Raw genomic sequence first — 14,834 nt, 5'->3', positions numbered from 1 at the left:
AATGTTCCCTCAACATTCTTTATTCTTGACATTCTTTTACATCTCACATTATGATGTCATTTATACATCATTACATTCTCCCCCCTCCCCCCTAAAATAAGTGAAATAATTTAAATAAATAAATAGATTAACATTGTTTAATATTAACATTGTTCAATTAGTCTCTCTGGTCTTTTTGAAATTCTTTCTGATCTCCTTTGTATCCACTCATCTTGTTGATCATTTGGTTGTATGTTTCTCTGTACATTACCTGTTGCAACTTTCCTAAAGAAAGACTTGTTTCGTGTAATTCTTCTGCTATCATTTTCTGCAGTCACTGCTGTTCCATGTATTTTTGTACTTTCTAAAGGCATTGGGTGAAATCTAGTTTGTGATTTCTTAACTTGCTGTTGTTTAACTAAAACTAAATCACCAATTTGATAATCTTTGCCTTGATAAGTTTTTCCTTTTTCTGCATAGTACTTCATTTTCTCTTTGGCCTCTTTGTCTTGTTTTAAGACTTCTTCATGTGCTTTTGGTGGACTTGCAGGTAATTGTAGCAATCGAGTTCTCCTTGATTGCCCAAACATTATTTCTGAAGGGCACTTCCCAGTTGATGGATGAGGGGTATTTCTATAGTCTCTTAAAATTTGACACAAAGCTTGATTTACTGAAATCTGTGAGAGTTTTGCTCTTTGTACTCCCTTTTTATTTGTTGCCATCAATCTTTCTACCATTCCATTTGCTCTAGGCCACATTGGAGTTATCTTCCTATGTACTATTCCCAAATAGTTCATAAATTTTCCAAAATCCTCTCCACTAAATGGTGGCCCATTGTCTGTTTTTAATATACTAGGTATTCCCCATGTTGAGAATATTTCATCTAATATTGGAAGTACTGTTGAAGTAGACATAGATGATATCAATTTTACAATTGGAAAACGAGAATATTCATCTACCACTGCTAGTAGGTAATGCCCAGAATCCAAAGGCCCATAAAAATCTGCTGCCACGTTTGACCAAACAGCATTTGGAAGATCCGACATGTGCAACTCTTCAATTCCTTTTTCCTTTACGGTACATTGGCAGATATAACAAGACTGAACAATATCTTCCACTTGTTTGTCCACCCTCAGAAACCATAGTTTCTCTCTTAGAAAATTCTTTGTTGCTGATACACCACGATGACTTTCATGAGCCAAATCAATTACACGACGTTGAAGACTGTCTGGTATTATTATTTTTGTTCCTCTAAGCAGTATTCCTGAGGAGGTTATAGATAATTCCGAATTTATATTTTTAAACGCCAACATATCATTTTTCCTAATATTTCTTTCAAATTGACTTCCTTTATTTATCAATCTCCACTTATTTTTATGTATGATTTTCTTCACCTCTTGAAGAGTATAATCTTTCTCCGTTTCTTCAATTAGTTCATTTTCTTTCACAACTCTTGGCATTGCTGATTTCACTATAAAGTGAATGTATTCTTCTGCCTCTAATTGTTGTACATCTGTTGTTGAAGATGGGTGTCTAGACAAATAATCTGCTGGATTATGTTCCTTACCTGGTTTATGAATTATTTTGAAATCATAATCCATAAGCCTCATACCCCATCTTTCAATTCTCGGCGGCATTTTTGTCTTTGGATTCCCAAAAATGGAAACTAATGCTTGATGGTCAGTAATAATTACAAAGGGTTTACCATAAATGAAATCATGAAAATGCTCACATGCCCAAACAACAGCTAAACTTTCTTTTTCAGGCTGTGAATATCTTTGTTCTATTTCAGATAGACTTTTACTGGCATGTGAGATTACATATCTTTGACTTTCTCTTCCCGGCTTATGTTGTACCAGCATTGCCCCTAGACCTACAGGGCTAGCATCCACTATTAATTCTGTGCATAGATGTGGGTCAAAATATTTTAGGTTTGCTGCATTTGTAATTTCCATTTTTATATTTTTAAATGCTTGTTCACAGTCGATATTCCATTGAAATTTCCTTCCTTTTTTTGTTAACTCTCTTAGAGGTGAGCTTGTAGTTGCAAAGTCTTTTATGTATCTTGCACAATAACTTGCCATTCCAAGGAAGGATCTTACTTCTGCTATGTCTTTTGGTCTCTGCATTGCATTTAATGCTACTATTTTGACAGGATCTGGTCTCATTCCTCTTTCTGAAAATATATGTCCAAAAAATGTTAACTCATTTTTATTACATTCACATTTTTTTGCATTTAAAGTTAACCCAGCTTCTTCCAGCTGTTGACATACTTTTTCCAATGTTTGATTATGTTCTTCCTGCGTTTTTCCAAAAACTAAGATGTCATCACTGTAATTCATACAATTTTGTACTGGTCTTATTATGTTTTTTATAATTTCTTGAAAAATTTCTGCTGCTGAACAAATTCCAAAGTTTAATCTTTTATATCTAAATAACCCCAGGTGTGTTGAAAACGTTGTAATATATCTTGATTGGTTATCACTGACCAGCTGGTGATATCCTTTGCATAAATGAAGTTTTGAGAACACTGTTGCTCCACTTATAGTAATAATCATTTCATTCAAGTGAGGACCTGGATAACGTTCCCTTTCAATAGCAGTGTTAGGAATTCTCATATCTACACATATCATGATATCATCAGTATCTTTTTTGGGAACTATGACAAATGGACTTACCCAGGGCGTTGGGCCTGTTACTTCCTCTATTATGTCTTGTTCAAGTAAGGATTTAATTTCTTTTTCAACTTTTTCTTGCATATGAATTGGTACTCTTCTGTGTGTTTGTGCTGTTGGCTTTATTCCTTCATTTATATGTAATGTAATTTCCTTTCCTTTAAATTTTCCTAGTCCTTCAAATAATTTAGGATATTTTTTAAAAACTGGGTGATCAGTTGAAATATTGCAGATCATTGCCAACAAACCCATTAGTTGTGCAGTCACATTACTCAACAGACATGGACCTGGAACTTCACCTTGAAGCACATGTATATCCTCTTTGCTTTTTATTTCTCCATATTTTAAAATTTCCTCACATTTTCCCAGGCAACGGACTGGACGTCTTGCACCCCATTGGAAAACACTAACATTTGATGGTGTCAACTTGGGTTGTTTTTCCATTTTCATGTATTCACTTATACACATTATATTACATGTCGCTCCACTGTCTAATACAAAAGGAACTTCTTGCGATCCAACTAGTAGGTTCACAGATGTGTTTTTTTTATATCTTCTCTTTCAATCATGTTGATCTGTTGGTAAATGTCACTTTCCTGCATCATGTATAATCTTTCTGGCTGCACAAATTCTTCCTTTGTATAAATTTTCATAGTTTAAAATGACTTTCCTTTTCAAATAGTTTAGCCCACAGCTTATTTGATGTTTCCAAGCAATCAGCAGTCATTTATATAAATCCAGTGAATAGCCAGTCATGTAAATTCCTCTAGAAAATTTCCATAATAATTTCCTTTTGTGGAAAATCTTCACTTTCTTTATAAATGTTCTTCTCCCTTCGTCGCCAATGTAAAGAAATCAATTAGACATTTATACATCATTACTGGGCCCTCCTCCAGTATTTCCTCACAAAGCTCCTCACGATCTTCAGGCTTGGACCGGTACCGCTGAAGTCGCCCCACATTGGGCGCCAATTGAAGGACCGTGTTCTAAACCCAGCGGCGCCAGGGGCACGCCCAAAGTCTTCGGATTCACCTGTCTTGGTATACAGAGACACGGAATACTTCTGGGTGGCGCCAGAGACCAAATTTATTAGCTGCCGCTAGTAACAGTAATCTCAGCAATACAACACGGTGTGCAACTCAAGAAACTGTTAAATTTTTGTAAGGAAAGACATCCCTTTTTATGCCAAAATTCACAATACGAGTACACACCCATTGCGCAAAATTCTAACCAATAAGGTACATTCTCAAACAAAGTATCACATAGCAAAAACCCTCAGTTTACATTGCCCCAACCCAAAAGTTAATTATTAGGAATGTCCCAAATCCAATCTCCACAGGCCGGACAAACCCATAATTGAAAGCACAATGCATGTAATGAAAAGAGCATAGGAAAGGAAACAATGACAGATAACGAGCAAGATAAAGCATGTGTAAGGAACCTAAAAGTTAACGATGTCCTGAACCTTGGCTGGCAATCTCAGACAACAATCAACCAAGGAAATTGGCTTAGCGAGGTTCGTTTCAGATGAAGGGGTCAGTTTCTTACAATGCACCTTAAAGTCAAGAAAAGGCCTAGTTAATAAGTGTATGAACAGCGAAGCCCATGCAACTTCGTTCGTTCAGTTACCTCCACGGGCCCACGGGCCTACGTGATGGCAACACAAAATGGAACTCATATTCGAAAACAAAGTCTCGGAGTACGTAATGAACTCGCTAGTTAACGTGACAAATTCACTCCATATTAGCCGTACTCACTAAATACGGTACAACATCACCAAAATCGTGACGGAACCATGACCTCACAAGACCAGACAGAATTTCACAGAACCTCAGACCCTCCTTTTGCCATTACGTAGGCAATAACCCAAACTCATGTTAATTTGAATCTAGGTCTATATCAATATTCATCAGATCATCAAGATGTTGCTGGAGCATCATCCTACTATTCTCTACTTCTCTCGAGACAGGACTCCGCACGCGCAAGGAAGCAAAATGACTACAAACGGCGGGAGCATACTAGATGCAAAGACAACAAGAGAAGAGAATAACTAAAACCATACCAAAGAATATCAGAATCTTCCATCCCCATTTAGACATTAGTCCCCAAAACCATCCAGTCAATGACCAGTCTCCTTCATCCACGTGAATAGACTCGGAAACCTTATGTAGTCTAGAAATGGCCTGGTATACCGTAGGGGCATTATCTGGTATGAATACACAGCAACTAGATTGAATCAATTTGCATGCCCCTCCTCTATCTTCAATTATAATGTCTAAAACCATACGGTTTTGTAACGTCATAAGACGATCCGCTTGAAGCTCAGCGGTGACATTACTAAGGGCACCTGCAGTCTCATTGATAGTGGCCTCAACCACTCTCGTAAGGTGTCGTATATTCCTACTATTGGCCATAGGACCCCAAAACAGTAGGAAACCCTTAAAAAAGTCTCCTACTTCCTGTGCTGCAGTATCTTCCTGATCAAAGACACCTCTACCGTATCTTGTCCTATGATAGTCCGGAGTAGCAGTATACGTAGGGGGAAGCAAAAATGCCACATAACAAGTTCCGGAAAAATCAGGTGGCAACCATGTGTAGGCTGTGTCATGACAAACAAAATACGTGCCTTTAGCTGGCACGAATGGAGGAGAAGTCTGGGATGAATAAACATAGGTGTGAACACACACACTCTTACCAAGCTGAGCTCTCGGATTTCGACCACTACCTTGTAAACAAAAGTGCCTCGATGTGGTATGATAAAAATCGGGGGAGACCTTTTTCGCCTCTCCTTCTCTGTCAGACTAGAACTATATCCAGTCACGTTCCAACCAACGTAAGCCTGCACCTCATCCTTAGGGATAGCATTATATGCATCAATATCTCGGATCATATCTACTATTTCCTTTATCAAGGCACTATTTCTCGGATTGTATTTCACGGAACGTAAAGGATATACCTCATTCGCATAGATAAACATAGTCTGAAAAGCCCCTACAGACCCATTGAAAGAAAAAGGCAAAACCAAATAAGGCATACCTCTATCTGTCGTACGAGGCATAAGACCACAAACCCAGCAATTAGTGGTATTCACTACCAACTGATGCTGATGCAACAGCTGTATAAAAGAATTGTTAACAAATTCTGACCTCCTTATCTGTTCATGTTCAGGCAACGTGTAAAATTGGTGCGAAGAAACAGTAGAAAAAGAAAGCATAGGTTGGGACGTAGGGCCAGAATTCAGTGGGGTAGTATGAACAATCCAACCCACAAAAACTAATGTGATACTTAAAAACATAAAAGAACACAATATTATAAAACATTTGCTACGCATCAATGTACAGAATCTCATTTTAAAATTCATTTCATTAACAACTCTCTCAGTTACAAAAACTCCATCCTCAAACCGTGCTGTTCGCGGCAGTTGTTTCTTTTTGCTCAAGTGTGCGTCTGTAAGTCCAGGGAACGCCCTAGAACAAACCAGAACCGCTGACCTTGTGTCCACACGGCTCACAACCTTAAGTCTTTATACCACGATCCTACAGCTGAGCTGGGATGGTAGCTCAAAGAAGAAAAATAGAACAAAACTGTTTCTTGTCTGAAAGAGTATAGTTCCCCAAAAAACTAAATTTTTGCATTTTTATTTGTCCATGTTAGATCTCAGATTGTAGCGTTCTTTACCAGACACCGTCTGATTCTTGAAAAGCAACTCTGGTTGGGTAGTATCAAGCTTCAGTTGAGGAGGCACAGCTTCCTGTAGAACTTCGTCATCTGCACGTTTCGATTGAGTCCATGTCAAACATGCATCACTAAAAGGCACAAAGTTTGGGACCTTTTCAGTTTCTGAATCAGCAATTCCCTCCCTCACCCATTGGTCATACGGTAAGGGCAAAGGAATCCTTTTACAATGGGTGGCATGCACCCAGTATTTCTTGCCAAACACTTTAACAGCAGTCCTGGTTGTAAGTAGAACCTGGAATCATCCTACCGATCTCGGTTCCAGATTCTTTGTCCTCTGGAAATTCCGAATTAAGGTCCAGTAGCCGGGTTGTATTGAGTGACCTGGATCCACAGAAGCTGAAGATAAAGTATCGTGCACCTGTTGGTGAAAAATACGCAATTTAGCAGTCAAGTCCTGTAAGTAATCAACCAACATAGGATACTCGATGTCGCTATATTCATTCAGCCTCGGCACAGTCCAAGCATTCGCCGGGCGACCAAAAACAATCTCATATGGGCTAAGTCCTACACGAGAATGTACTGTCGTCCTTGTTGATAAAAGTGCCAACGGCAAAGCATTGGGCCATGTAAGACCAGTGCTCGCTTGTATCTTGGCCAATTTAAGCTTAAGAGTGCCATTGTATCATTCAACCAAACCAGCTGACTGGGGATGATTCGCAGCATGAAATTTCTGTTTGATTCCCAAACCCGCTCACACTTTCTTCATAATCTGGCCCACAAATTCACTTCCATTGTCACTCCATATTATTCTCGGCAAACCATACCTAGGGAAATATTCCTTCAACAAAACCTTGGCTGTAGATAAAGCAATATTATCCTTTAGGGGGTAGGCCTCTATCCATCGGGAAAAGGCACAAACAGCCACAAGGATATACTTTAGTTGGTTGCATCTTTCCATGTGAATAAAATCCAGCTGCAACACCTCAAACGGATACGTTGGAGGAGCAAAATGACCAGCTGGAGTTGGGTTTCCCTTGCCAGGATTATGCATCAAACAAATCATGCAGTTTTAAACCAAATTCTCAGCACATTTAGGAATTCCAGCATTCTGCCATACCGGAGCCAACAACTTACATATCCCTTTTGAACTGATGTGAGCCAATCTATGAGCCATTGTAACCACTGGGAGCACATACGCATCAGGCAACAACCATCGCTGATGCTCCGACAACTCAACCCAACAGCCAGTCGAATCCAACATTCCCGTAGTCTCTCTCCACACATTCAATTCTTTCTCAGTAGCTTCTGCCTGAATCGATTTCACACTTTCTATCGTGTCTTCACACATTCCTCCTGCCATAGCCCATCCAGCAGGGCCTGCAACATACATTTGACTTGTCACATCTTTCGCCGTTTCTCTCGCTACTTCATCCGCAAACGCATTACCACAACCAACATCATCTGTAGCCTTCTTATGTGCACCGCATTTCACAATCGCAACTTTTGTCGGCAAAGTAAGTAACTCTAGAAGTTCATTCATCAATTGTCCATGCTGAATTTTCGTACCATGAGAGGTAATAAAACCTCTTTCTCTCCACAAAGGTCCAAAGCTATGGGCAACACCAAATGCGTACTGGCTATCAGTATACACATTCACTCTCTTTCCTTTCGACAATACATACGCTCTCGTCAGTGCAATCAACATTGCTCCTTGAGCTGAATTCTGTGCATTACGTGCAGTTTCAACAATCGTGTGCAAAGTCGTAACCGCATACGCTGCAGTCGTATCGCCATTCGGGGCTTAAAGCATGAACCATCTACCCATAGGGTACCATCTGGTTTCTCAAGAGGAGTATCTTTCAAATCAATTCTACCCTTCGTTTCCTCCTCTGTCCGAAGAAAACAATCATGCTGTTCCTGAGCATCTGTCTCTACAGAAATCGGCAACAATGTAGCTGGATTCAACGTGTTGCACCACTTTATGTGCACATGACTAGCCAAAAGCATCAACTCATAACCTGACAAACGTGCACTAGTAAGGTGCTGAGTTCTCGTTTTATTCAATAAGGTATCCACTGCATGTGGGACCATCACAATCAACATATTATCCAATACCAAACCAGCAGACTGTCGGATAGAAACAGCCGCTGCCGCTGTATCTCTCAAACAAATCGGCAAAGCTCTAGCTACCGGATCTAAAGTAGCTGAAAAATACACACATGGGCGCTGCTTGTCTCCGAATTGTTGTGTCAATACTGACAACGCACAACCCTCTCTCTCATGTACATAGAGTGTAAAAGGCTTACTGTAGTCGGGAGTACCCAACACCGGAGCAGAACACAATGCATCACGCAACTCAGAAAAACTCTTCTGACATTCGTCAGACCAAGGAATAGGATTCGGTGTATCCTTAAGGGTAAGTGCCAACAAAGGTTTCACCAATAAGAAAAAATTTGTAATCCACTGCCTACAATACGAGGTTGTTAGAACCGGGACCCTGGCCGGCCAAGACTCGCGTCGAGGTCAGTCAGGGATCGCCAGTTCTAAGTGTCAGGGCAAGGGAGTTACACACCAAGCTAACCCCTCACTCGCCCTCTAGGTAACGTGGCGCGAGCAGTCAAGGCTAAACTTGGAGGCGATGTAAGTTAAGTATTTGCGCACGCAGCCCAGCAACAACAACCAAGGCTCACCACAAAGAAAACACTCCACACAAGGTTATGTAAAAATAGCCTTTGTATTATAAAAATATACATTAGATAAAACACACATCTTGTTACATTGTGCCAACAGGCACGGGCGGAATTTACAAGGGATATTTGTACAGGACAGGGCCACTTGAACCACTGTCAAGGGTATCAACACTTTTAGCAGCAATACTTTCAGTAATAAAGCAATACCTTCAGTAATAAAGCAATACTTTCAGTAATAGCACTTTAGCAATACCTTCAGTAATAAAGCAATACTTTCAGTAATAGCACTTCAGCAATACCTTCAGTAATAAAGCAATACTTTCAGTCATAGCACTTTAGCAATACCTTCAGTAATAAAGCAATACTTTCAGTAATAGCAATACTTTCAGTAATAGCATACAACCAGTAATTACTGGTAACAGGACCTCTCTAGCACCACCTGTACTAGGGAGAAAACAACCACCTACACGTCACACTACCTGTAGGGGTGCAAAAGCAACACACATGATGCCGTAACATTAAGAGGTGTAAAAGGACAAAGAGAACACATGATGAATAATCTACCCATTCAGAGGTGTAAGCAAAACACATGATGCCGTAACATTCAGAGGTGTAAAATCACTAACTATGTCCCCCAAACTCACCAGTCACCACCTGTGACGGTCCCGGTGTCCCAATGTCAGGGCCTAAACGTGGCAGTTGCCCACAAAGTGCTGGGCAACTGGAGCAGGGAAAGTTAGCACAAAGTTGGAGCCTCTCTGGGCTCAAAGAACCACCACTGTGGCACTGGTGAGCCTCTCTTAGGCTCTCTCACCAGTAAGGGGGGCTGCTGAGCCTCTCAGGGCTCCAGCAACGAACAGGTGCAGCCTCGCTGGGCTGGGGGGGTCCCTCGCTCTGGGGACCCCGGAACACTTAGGGCGCTCTGAGCCTCTCTCAGGCTCTCGACAAAAGTGCGGCGCTTCTCTTTGGGGAGTCCCCCCTTTGGGGACTCGAAGGGAAGGTGGGGCGCTCAGAGCCTCTCAGGGCTCGTGAAATAATTGCCCCCAATGAGCCTCTCGGGCTCTAACAACCAAATGCCACCTTTCCGAGCCTCTCTGGGCTCTACACAAAATGCCTCTGAGCCTCTCTGGGCTCCCAACACGCGGGCGCGAGGTCGCGCTACAGAGAGGGGGCGGGGCGGACACCGGCAATGTGTCCCGACGCTCCCCCCTCCTCTGCAGGCACCTGCACTCACCGGCTGGTCTCCAACGGAGGCGGGTCTCTCCCGCTGGTCCCGGGGCTCTCCTTCCCTCTCGGGGAGCCTCGGCAGGCTCTCTCGCGGCTCAGCGAGGGAGGCGGGACTTCCGGTCGGCCTTTCCGGGGCCGCGCTCTGATTGGCCGGCCGGCCGGAGCACTTCCGGGTCGTCGCGGGCAGCGCGGCGGCCCGTTTTAGGCAGGCAGGCGGCTTCCCAGGATCCGAGGAGTGGGCTCCCTCGTGAATCCAATAAATCACGGACCTGGGCAAAACAATACGGCAATGAGCGGGGTGGCACCCGCGCCGTCAAACCACCACACGGGGCGATCGGAGGCCGGGTGGGCACCGGCCTCTGCAGACCACAGCGCTCCCAAGCGCTGCAGGCACAAATAAGCGCTCGTAAGCGCTAAACAGCAGCAAAAAGCGCTCCCAGGCGCTAGGGGTAAAATCCAGCGTTTCCAAGCGCTAGGCAGGCGATCTCCGCGCTCCCAGCGCTGTAGGGCAGAGAGCAGCGCTCTCAGGCTGCAGGAAAGAAGTCCTCAGTGCTCCCCAGCACTGGAGGACAGGACAGGGCTCCAGCAGGGCTGGAGGCAGGCAGGGGGGCAAGGCTGGGCCAGAGCCAGCACACTGGGTCTCCAGGCAGGGAGACTCCCCAAGTGGCGGTCCTTCTGGCCCCAGCAGCGGCAAAAGCCCCCTCTGGCAGGATTCCAAAAGAAGAACATTTTCCAAGGGGACACAGCCCCTTCTTATACTGGAAATTCCTTTGTTACAATGTGCAGGGTGGGGGGAAAACCAGTCGCAGCTGGTTCTGGAGCACTCTTGATGGCCCAACCACCCATTCCTTTCACTGGGGAGGCTAGGGTCATTAGACACACCACAGGGGGGCGGAGCCAGCATTGTGTGGGGAAAACCCAGCCCATCCAGGACCCAGGTACACTCCTCCCACACATCACTCATGCTAATCTCCCACTCACCACCGGGCAGACCCATCCAGACTTCCTGGAGCCTGGCATGCCAGCCAGCTCCAGCCAATCACGCTCCAGCACCCTCACTGTACACATATCTCAATGTCCAGAAGTAGCACTTCCCAACTAGACACATACATGCCACAGACACCATCTTGCAGCATTCACTCTCACGAGTTCAGGCGTACCAAACTCGAGCCTGCACTCCCCACGCATCAGGAACTACCAGGGATACACACATTCCCCATGCATTCCTATGGGAGGGCAGGCCAGCCATACTACACGCACGCACTTCCACTCTGGGACTCAGGGGAACGTGCGCAGAGACCCAAAAATCACTAACACAGGGTCACAAATAAGGCAAAAAGTCTAGGGGTGAACCTGCCCTGCGGGCCAAGTCCAACACAACCCCCTTCCAGCCAAAACGCAGGGGAGAACAATCACCACCGTGATGGACTTCCCTGCTTGGGGCGATAGAACACGGACGCAGGCCCGCCACTGCCGGGACACTCTCCTGTTCTATGCCACGGTGAACCCCTAGGGTTCCTTCTAAAGCTCCGGTAAGGACCAACTGGGCTACCCCACTGGTACTCCTCAGCTGTCCGCGGCCAGGACCCGGCCCTGGGCCACCCAGGTGCCACCGGTCCTTGCCAATTCGCAGAGCGGGGGGTAGTAACCCCTGGCACATAGTGTCCATTCTCCACTCTCCCTGTCTGCAAGACAGGACTAGACTGCCACTGGTTCACCAACCTTTGGCCTACAACCTCAGGCGGACCAGGAGTCTCAGGGAAGGCTCTCCTCCCCTTACCTCGTCTTCCAGGGTTCCTCCTCCTCCTGCGAGGGGGACACCCCGAACGCCATTCCAACCTAGGGTTTAACCCCTCAGGTTGCACCGGGGTCAGAGGTGGGCTTTCCCACCCTCTGCACCCCCTTCCAGAGGTCTGCCCTCTCCCAACTGGAGAAGTTCCTCTGGAAGAACCGGTCAGGACACTGCTTACAGTCGTCCTACCCTTCAGGTCAGGCCGAACCTGCACCTGGCCTCCCAACCTCCGGTCTAAAACCTTTGGTGGAATAATTGCCTGTTACTCCAGGACTTCTGGGGATTCACACGCAATCCCCCTGAGGCTGACACATGACCCATGTGTCGTGTGACGGTCTGTCTGGCGCAGATCTCCCGCCTCCTGTCCACCTGACAGGGCGCAAAGATCCCCCAGACCAGAAGTGGCGCCACCCGGGTCCACCCAAGACCTAGCCCCACTGGCTAGTCTCTGGTCCACTGGTGCATCCACTGGGAAACTCGTCCCCCAATCACTCCTCACTTCGGACTTCTGTGCCCTCCCAACTGGAGCGACACTGCCGGACACTGGAACCCCTGGAGTTCTAGTTACAGACACTCCAGGTTCCCTAGACACTAGGAGATCCTCCTCAAGTGTACTAACAGGACAGCCTAGGTCCCCAACCTGGTGTTCCCTCAAGAAACCACCCAAGTTCTGAGACAGGGCTTCGGGCCTCTGGGTGCTCTCAGCCACCCACTGACTCCTGCTCCACTGAGCCAGGCAGTCAGCCCCTTCACCCTTCTCACTATACTGGGACCTAGCTGGGCTACACTGAGCCTCTTCCACCACGCTGGGCTGGAAGCTCCCTGTACCACTACTGTTGGACTCACTTTCTAGCGACTCTGCAGAACCTCTGGCGCTCTCCCAGCGCTCTGCTTCCCTTGCAAGGGTCCAAGGACTAAAACTCTTCAACTTCAGCAGGTGCTGACGCAACTCTGGACAGACAATACTGAGCAACTGCTCCTTGAGGAACATATTTACCACATTGTCCACCTCATCATCCACCTCATCGGTCAAGCTATCCTTCAGCCAGTCCCACATTGCATCTGAACAGTCATCCACAAAATACTTCCATTCCTGGTGAGGTGGTTTTCTAAGGTTCCTAAACCTCAACCTATTCTCCTCCTCTGGAGAAACAGGAACCATACCCTGGGAACTGGGAGTGGGACTGTCAACACCAACATTTAAAAAGCTGCCACCACTGGACTCCACCCTCCCTGGGGGATCCAGAAAATTCGGACTGCGGGCAGGGGATAACCTACTCTCTAGGGCGATCTTCTCCCTGGCCCAGGCCCTCTCAGCCTCTGCAGTCCGCTCATTCACACCCAGCTGCGCCATCCTCCAGGCATACTCTAACCTGAGCTTCTCCATGGCCAGCTGGTGCTCCCTCTCCTCTCTCCTATCCATCCACTCCTCTGGGGACAGGGAAAGGGATGGGGTGCTACATCTGACACTGGACCCAGCAAGGGACTCCCTATCTAGGGGGTACTCGCTCTCTGCTGGCGCCCATTCACTGTCAAACTCACTCTCCACATCAGACTCTTCAGGGCTCCCCTCAGACCCACCACCCTCATGGTGTGCGGTCCGGGCCCTCTCCCTCTCACTGTGCTCACGCTCCCAGTCACTCTTCTGCCACAGGATCATGTTATCCCTAAGCTTGGACTGGGTGTCTGACTCACTCACTGGGATGTCTCTCTCCTTACATAACCGTACCAACTCATGCACACTGTACTTAAACAGGCTACAAAGGTTAAAAGGAGATTCCATCTTGACAGGATGCTCACAAACACGTGCAACACAAGGGAACTAGCAATCTGAAGTAGAAGTACACAATTCCAAAATTTCAACACTCTCCTTAAAAAAAGAACTCACTCATGCGTCCAGGAAAACACACCATTCATCCACACACACCCTCCCCTCGGATCGGTAAGGCAGTTTCTACCACCCCTGACTTCTCAACCTGACCACATGTGACACAGGTACCAAACTCTGGAAGCAGGGCGGGGGACAAATGTACTGAACACAATTATCAAATGACACTCTTCAGGAGAAGCAATAATGGAACTTCACCAAAACACAATAATCCCCAACAATGTGGTCATCTAAAATGCAGAGCTTTGTAGTGGCCAGTTGCCACTGTGGTACAACGCAAACACAAATTCTCATCCCACCGCTTGCCGCCAATGTTAGAACCGGGACCCTGGCCGGCCAAGACTCGCGTCGAGGTCAGTCAGGGATCGCCAGTTCTAAGTGTCAGGGCAAGGGAGTTACACACCAAGCTAACCCCTCACACGCCCTCTAGGTAACGTGGCACGAGCAGTCAAGGCTAAACTTGGAGGCGATGTAAGTTAAGTATTTGCGCACGCACCCCAGCAACAACAACCAAGGCTCACCACAAAGAAAACACTCCACACAAGGTTATGTAAAAATAGCCTTTGTATTATAAAAATATACATTAGATAAAACACACATCTTGTTACATTGTGCCAACAGGCACGGGCGGAATTTACAAGGGATATTTGTACAGGACAGGGCCACTTGAACCACTGTCAAGGGTATCAACACTTTTAGCAGCAATACTTTCAGTAATAAAGCAATACCTTCAGTAATAAAGCAATACTTTCAGTAATAGCACTTTAGCAATACCTTCAGTAATAAAGCAATACTTTCAGTAATAGCACTTCAGCAATACCTTCAGTAATAAAGCAATACTTTCAGTCATAGCACTTTAGCAATACCTTCAGTAATAAAGCAATACTTTCAGTAATAGCAATACT

Source organism: Lissotriton vulgaris, chromosome 7, assembly GCF_964263255.1.
Source record: "Lissotriton vulgaris chromosome 7, aLisVul1.2, whole genome shotgun sequence".
In the NCBI taxonomy this organism is placed as follows: Eukaryota; Metazoa; Chordata; class Amphibia; order Caudata; family Salamandridae; genus Lissotriton; species Lissotriton vulgaris.
The sequence above is the reverse complement of the archived record's forward strand: the minus strand, read 5'-3'. Positions refer to the sequence as shown.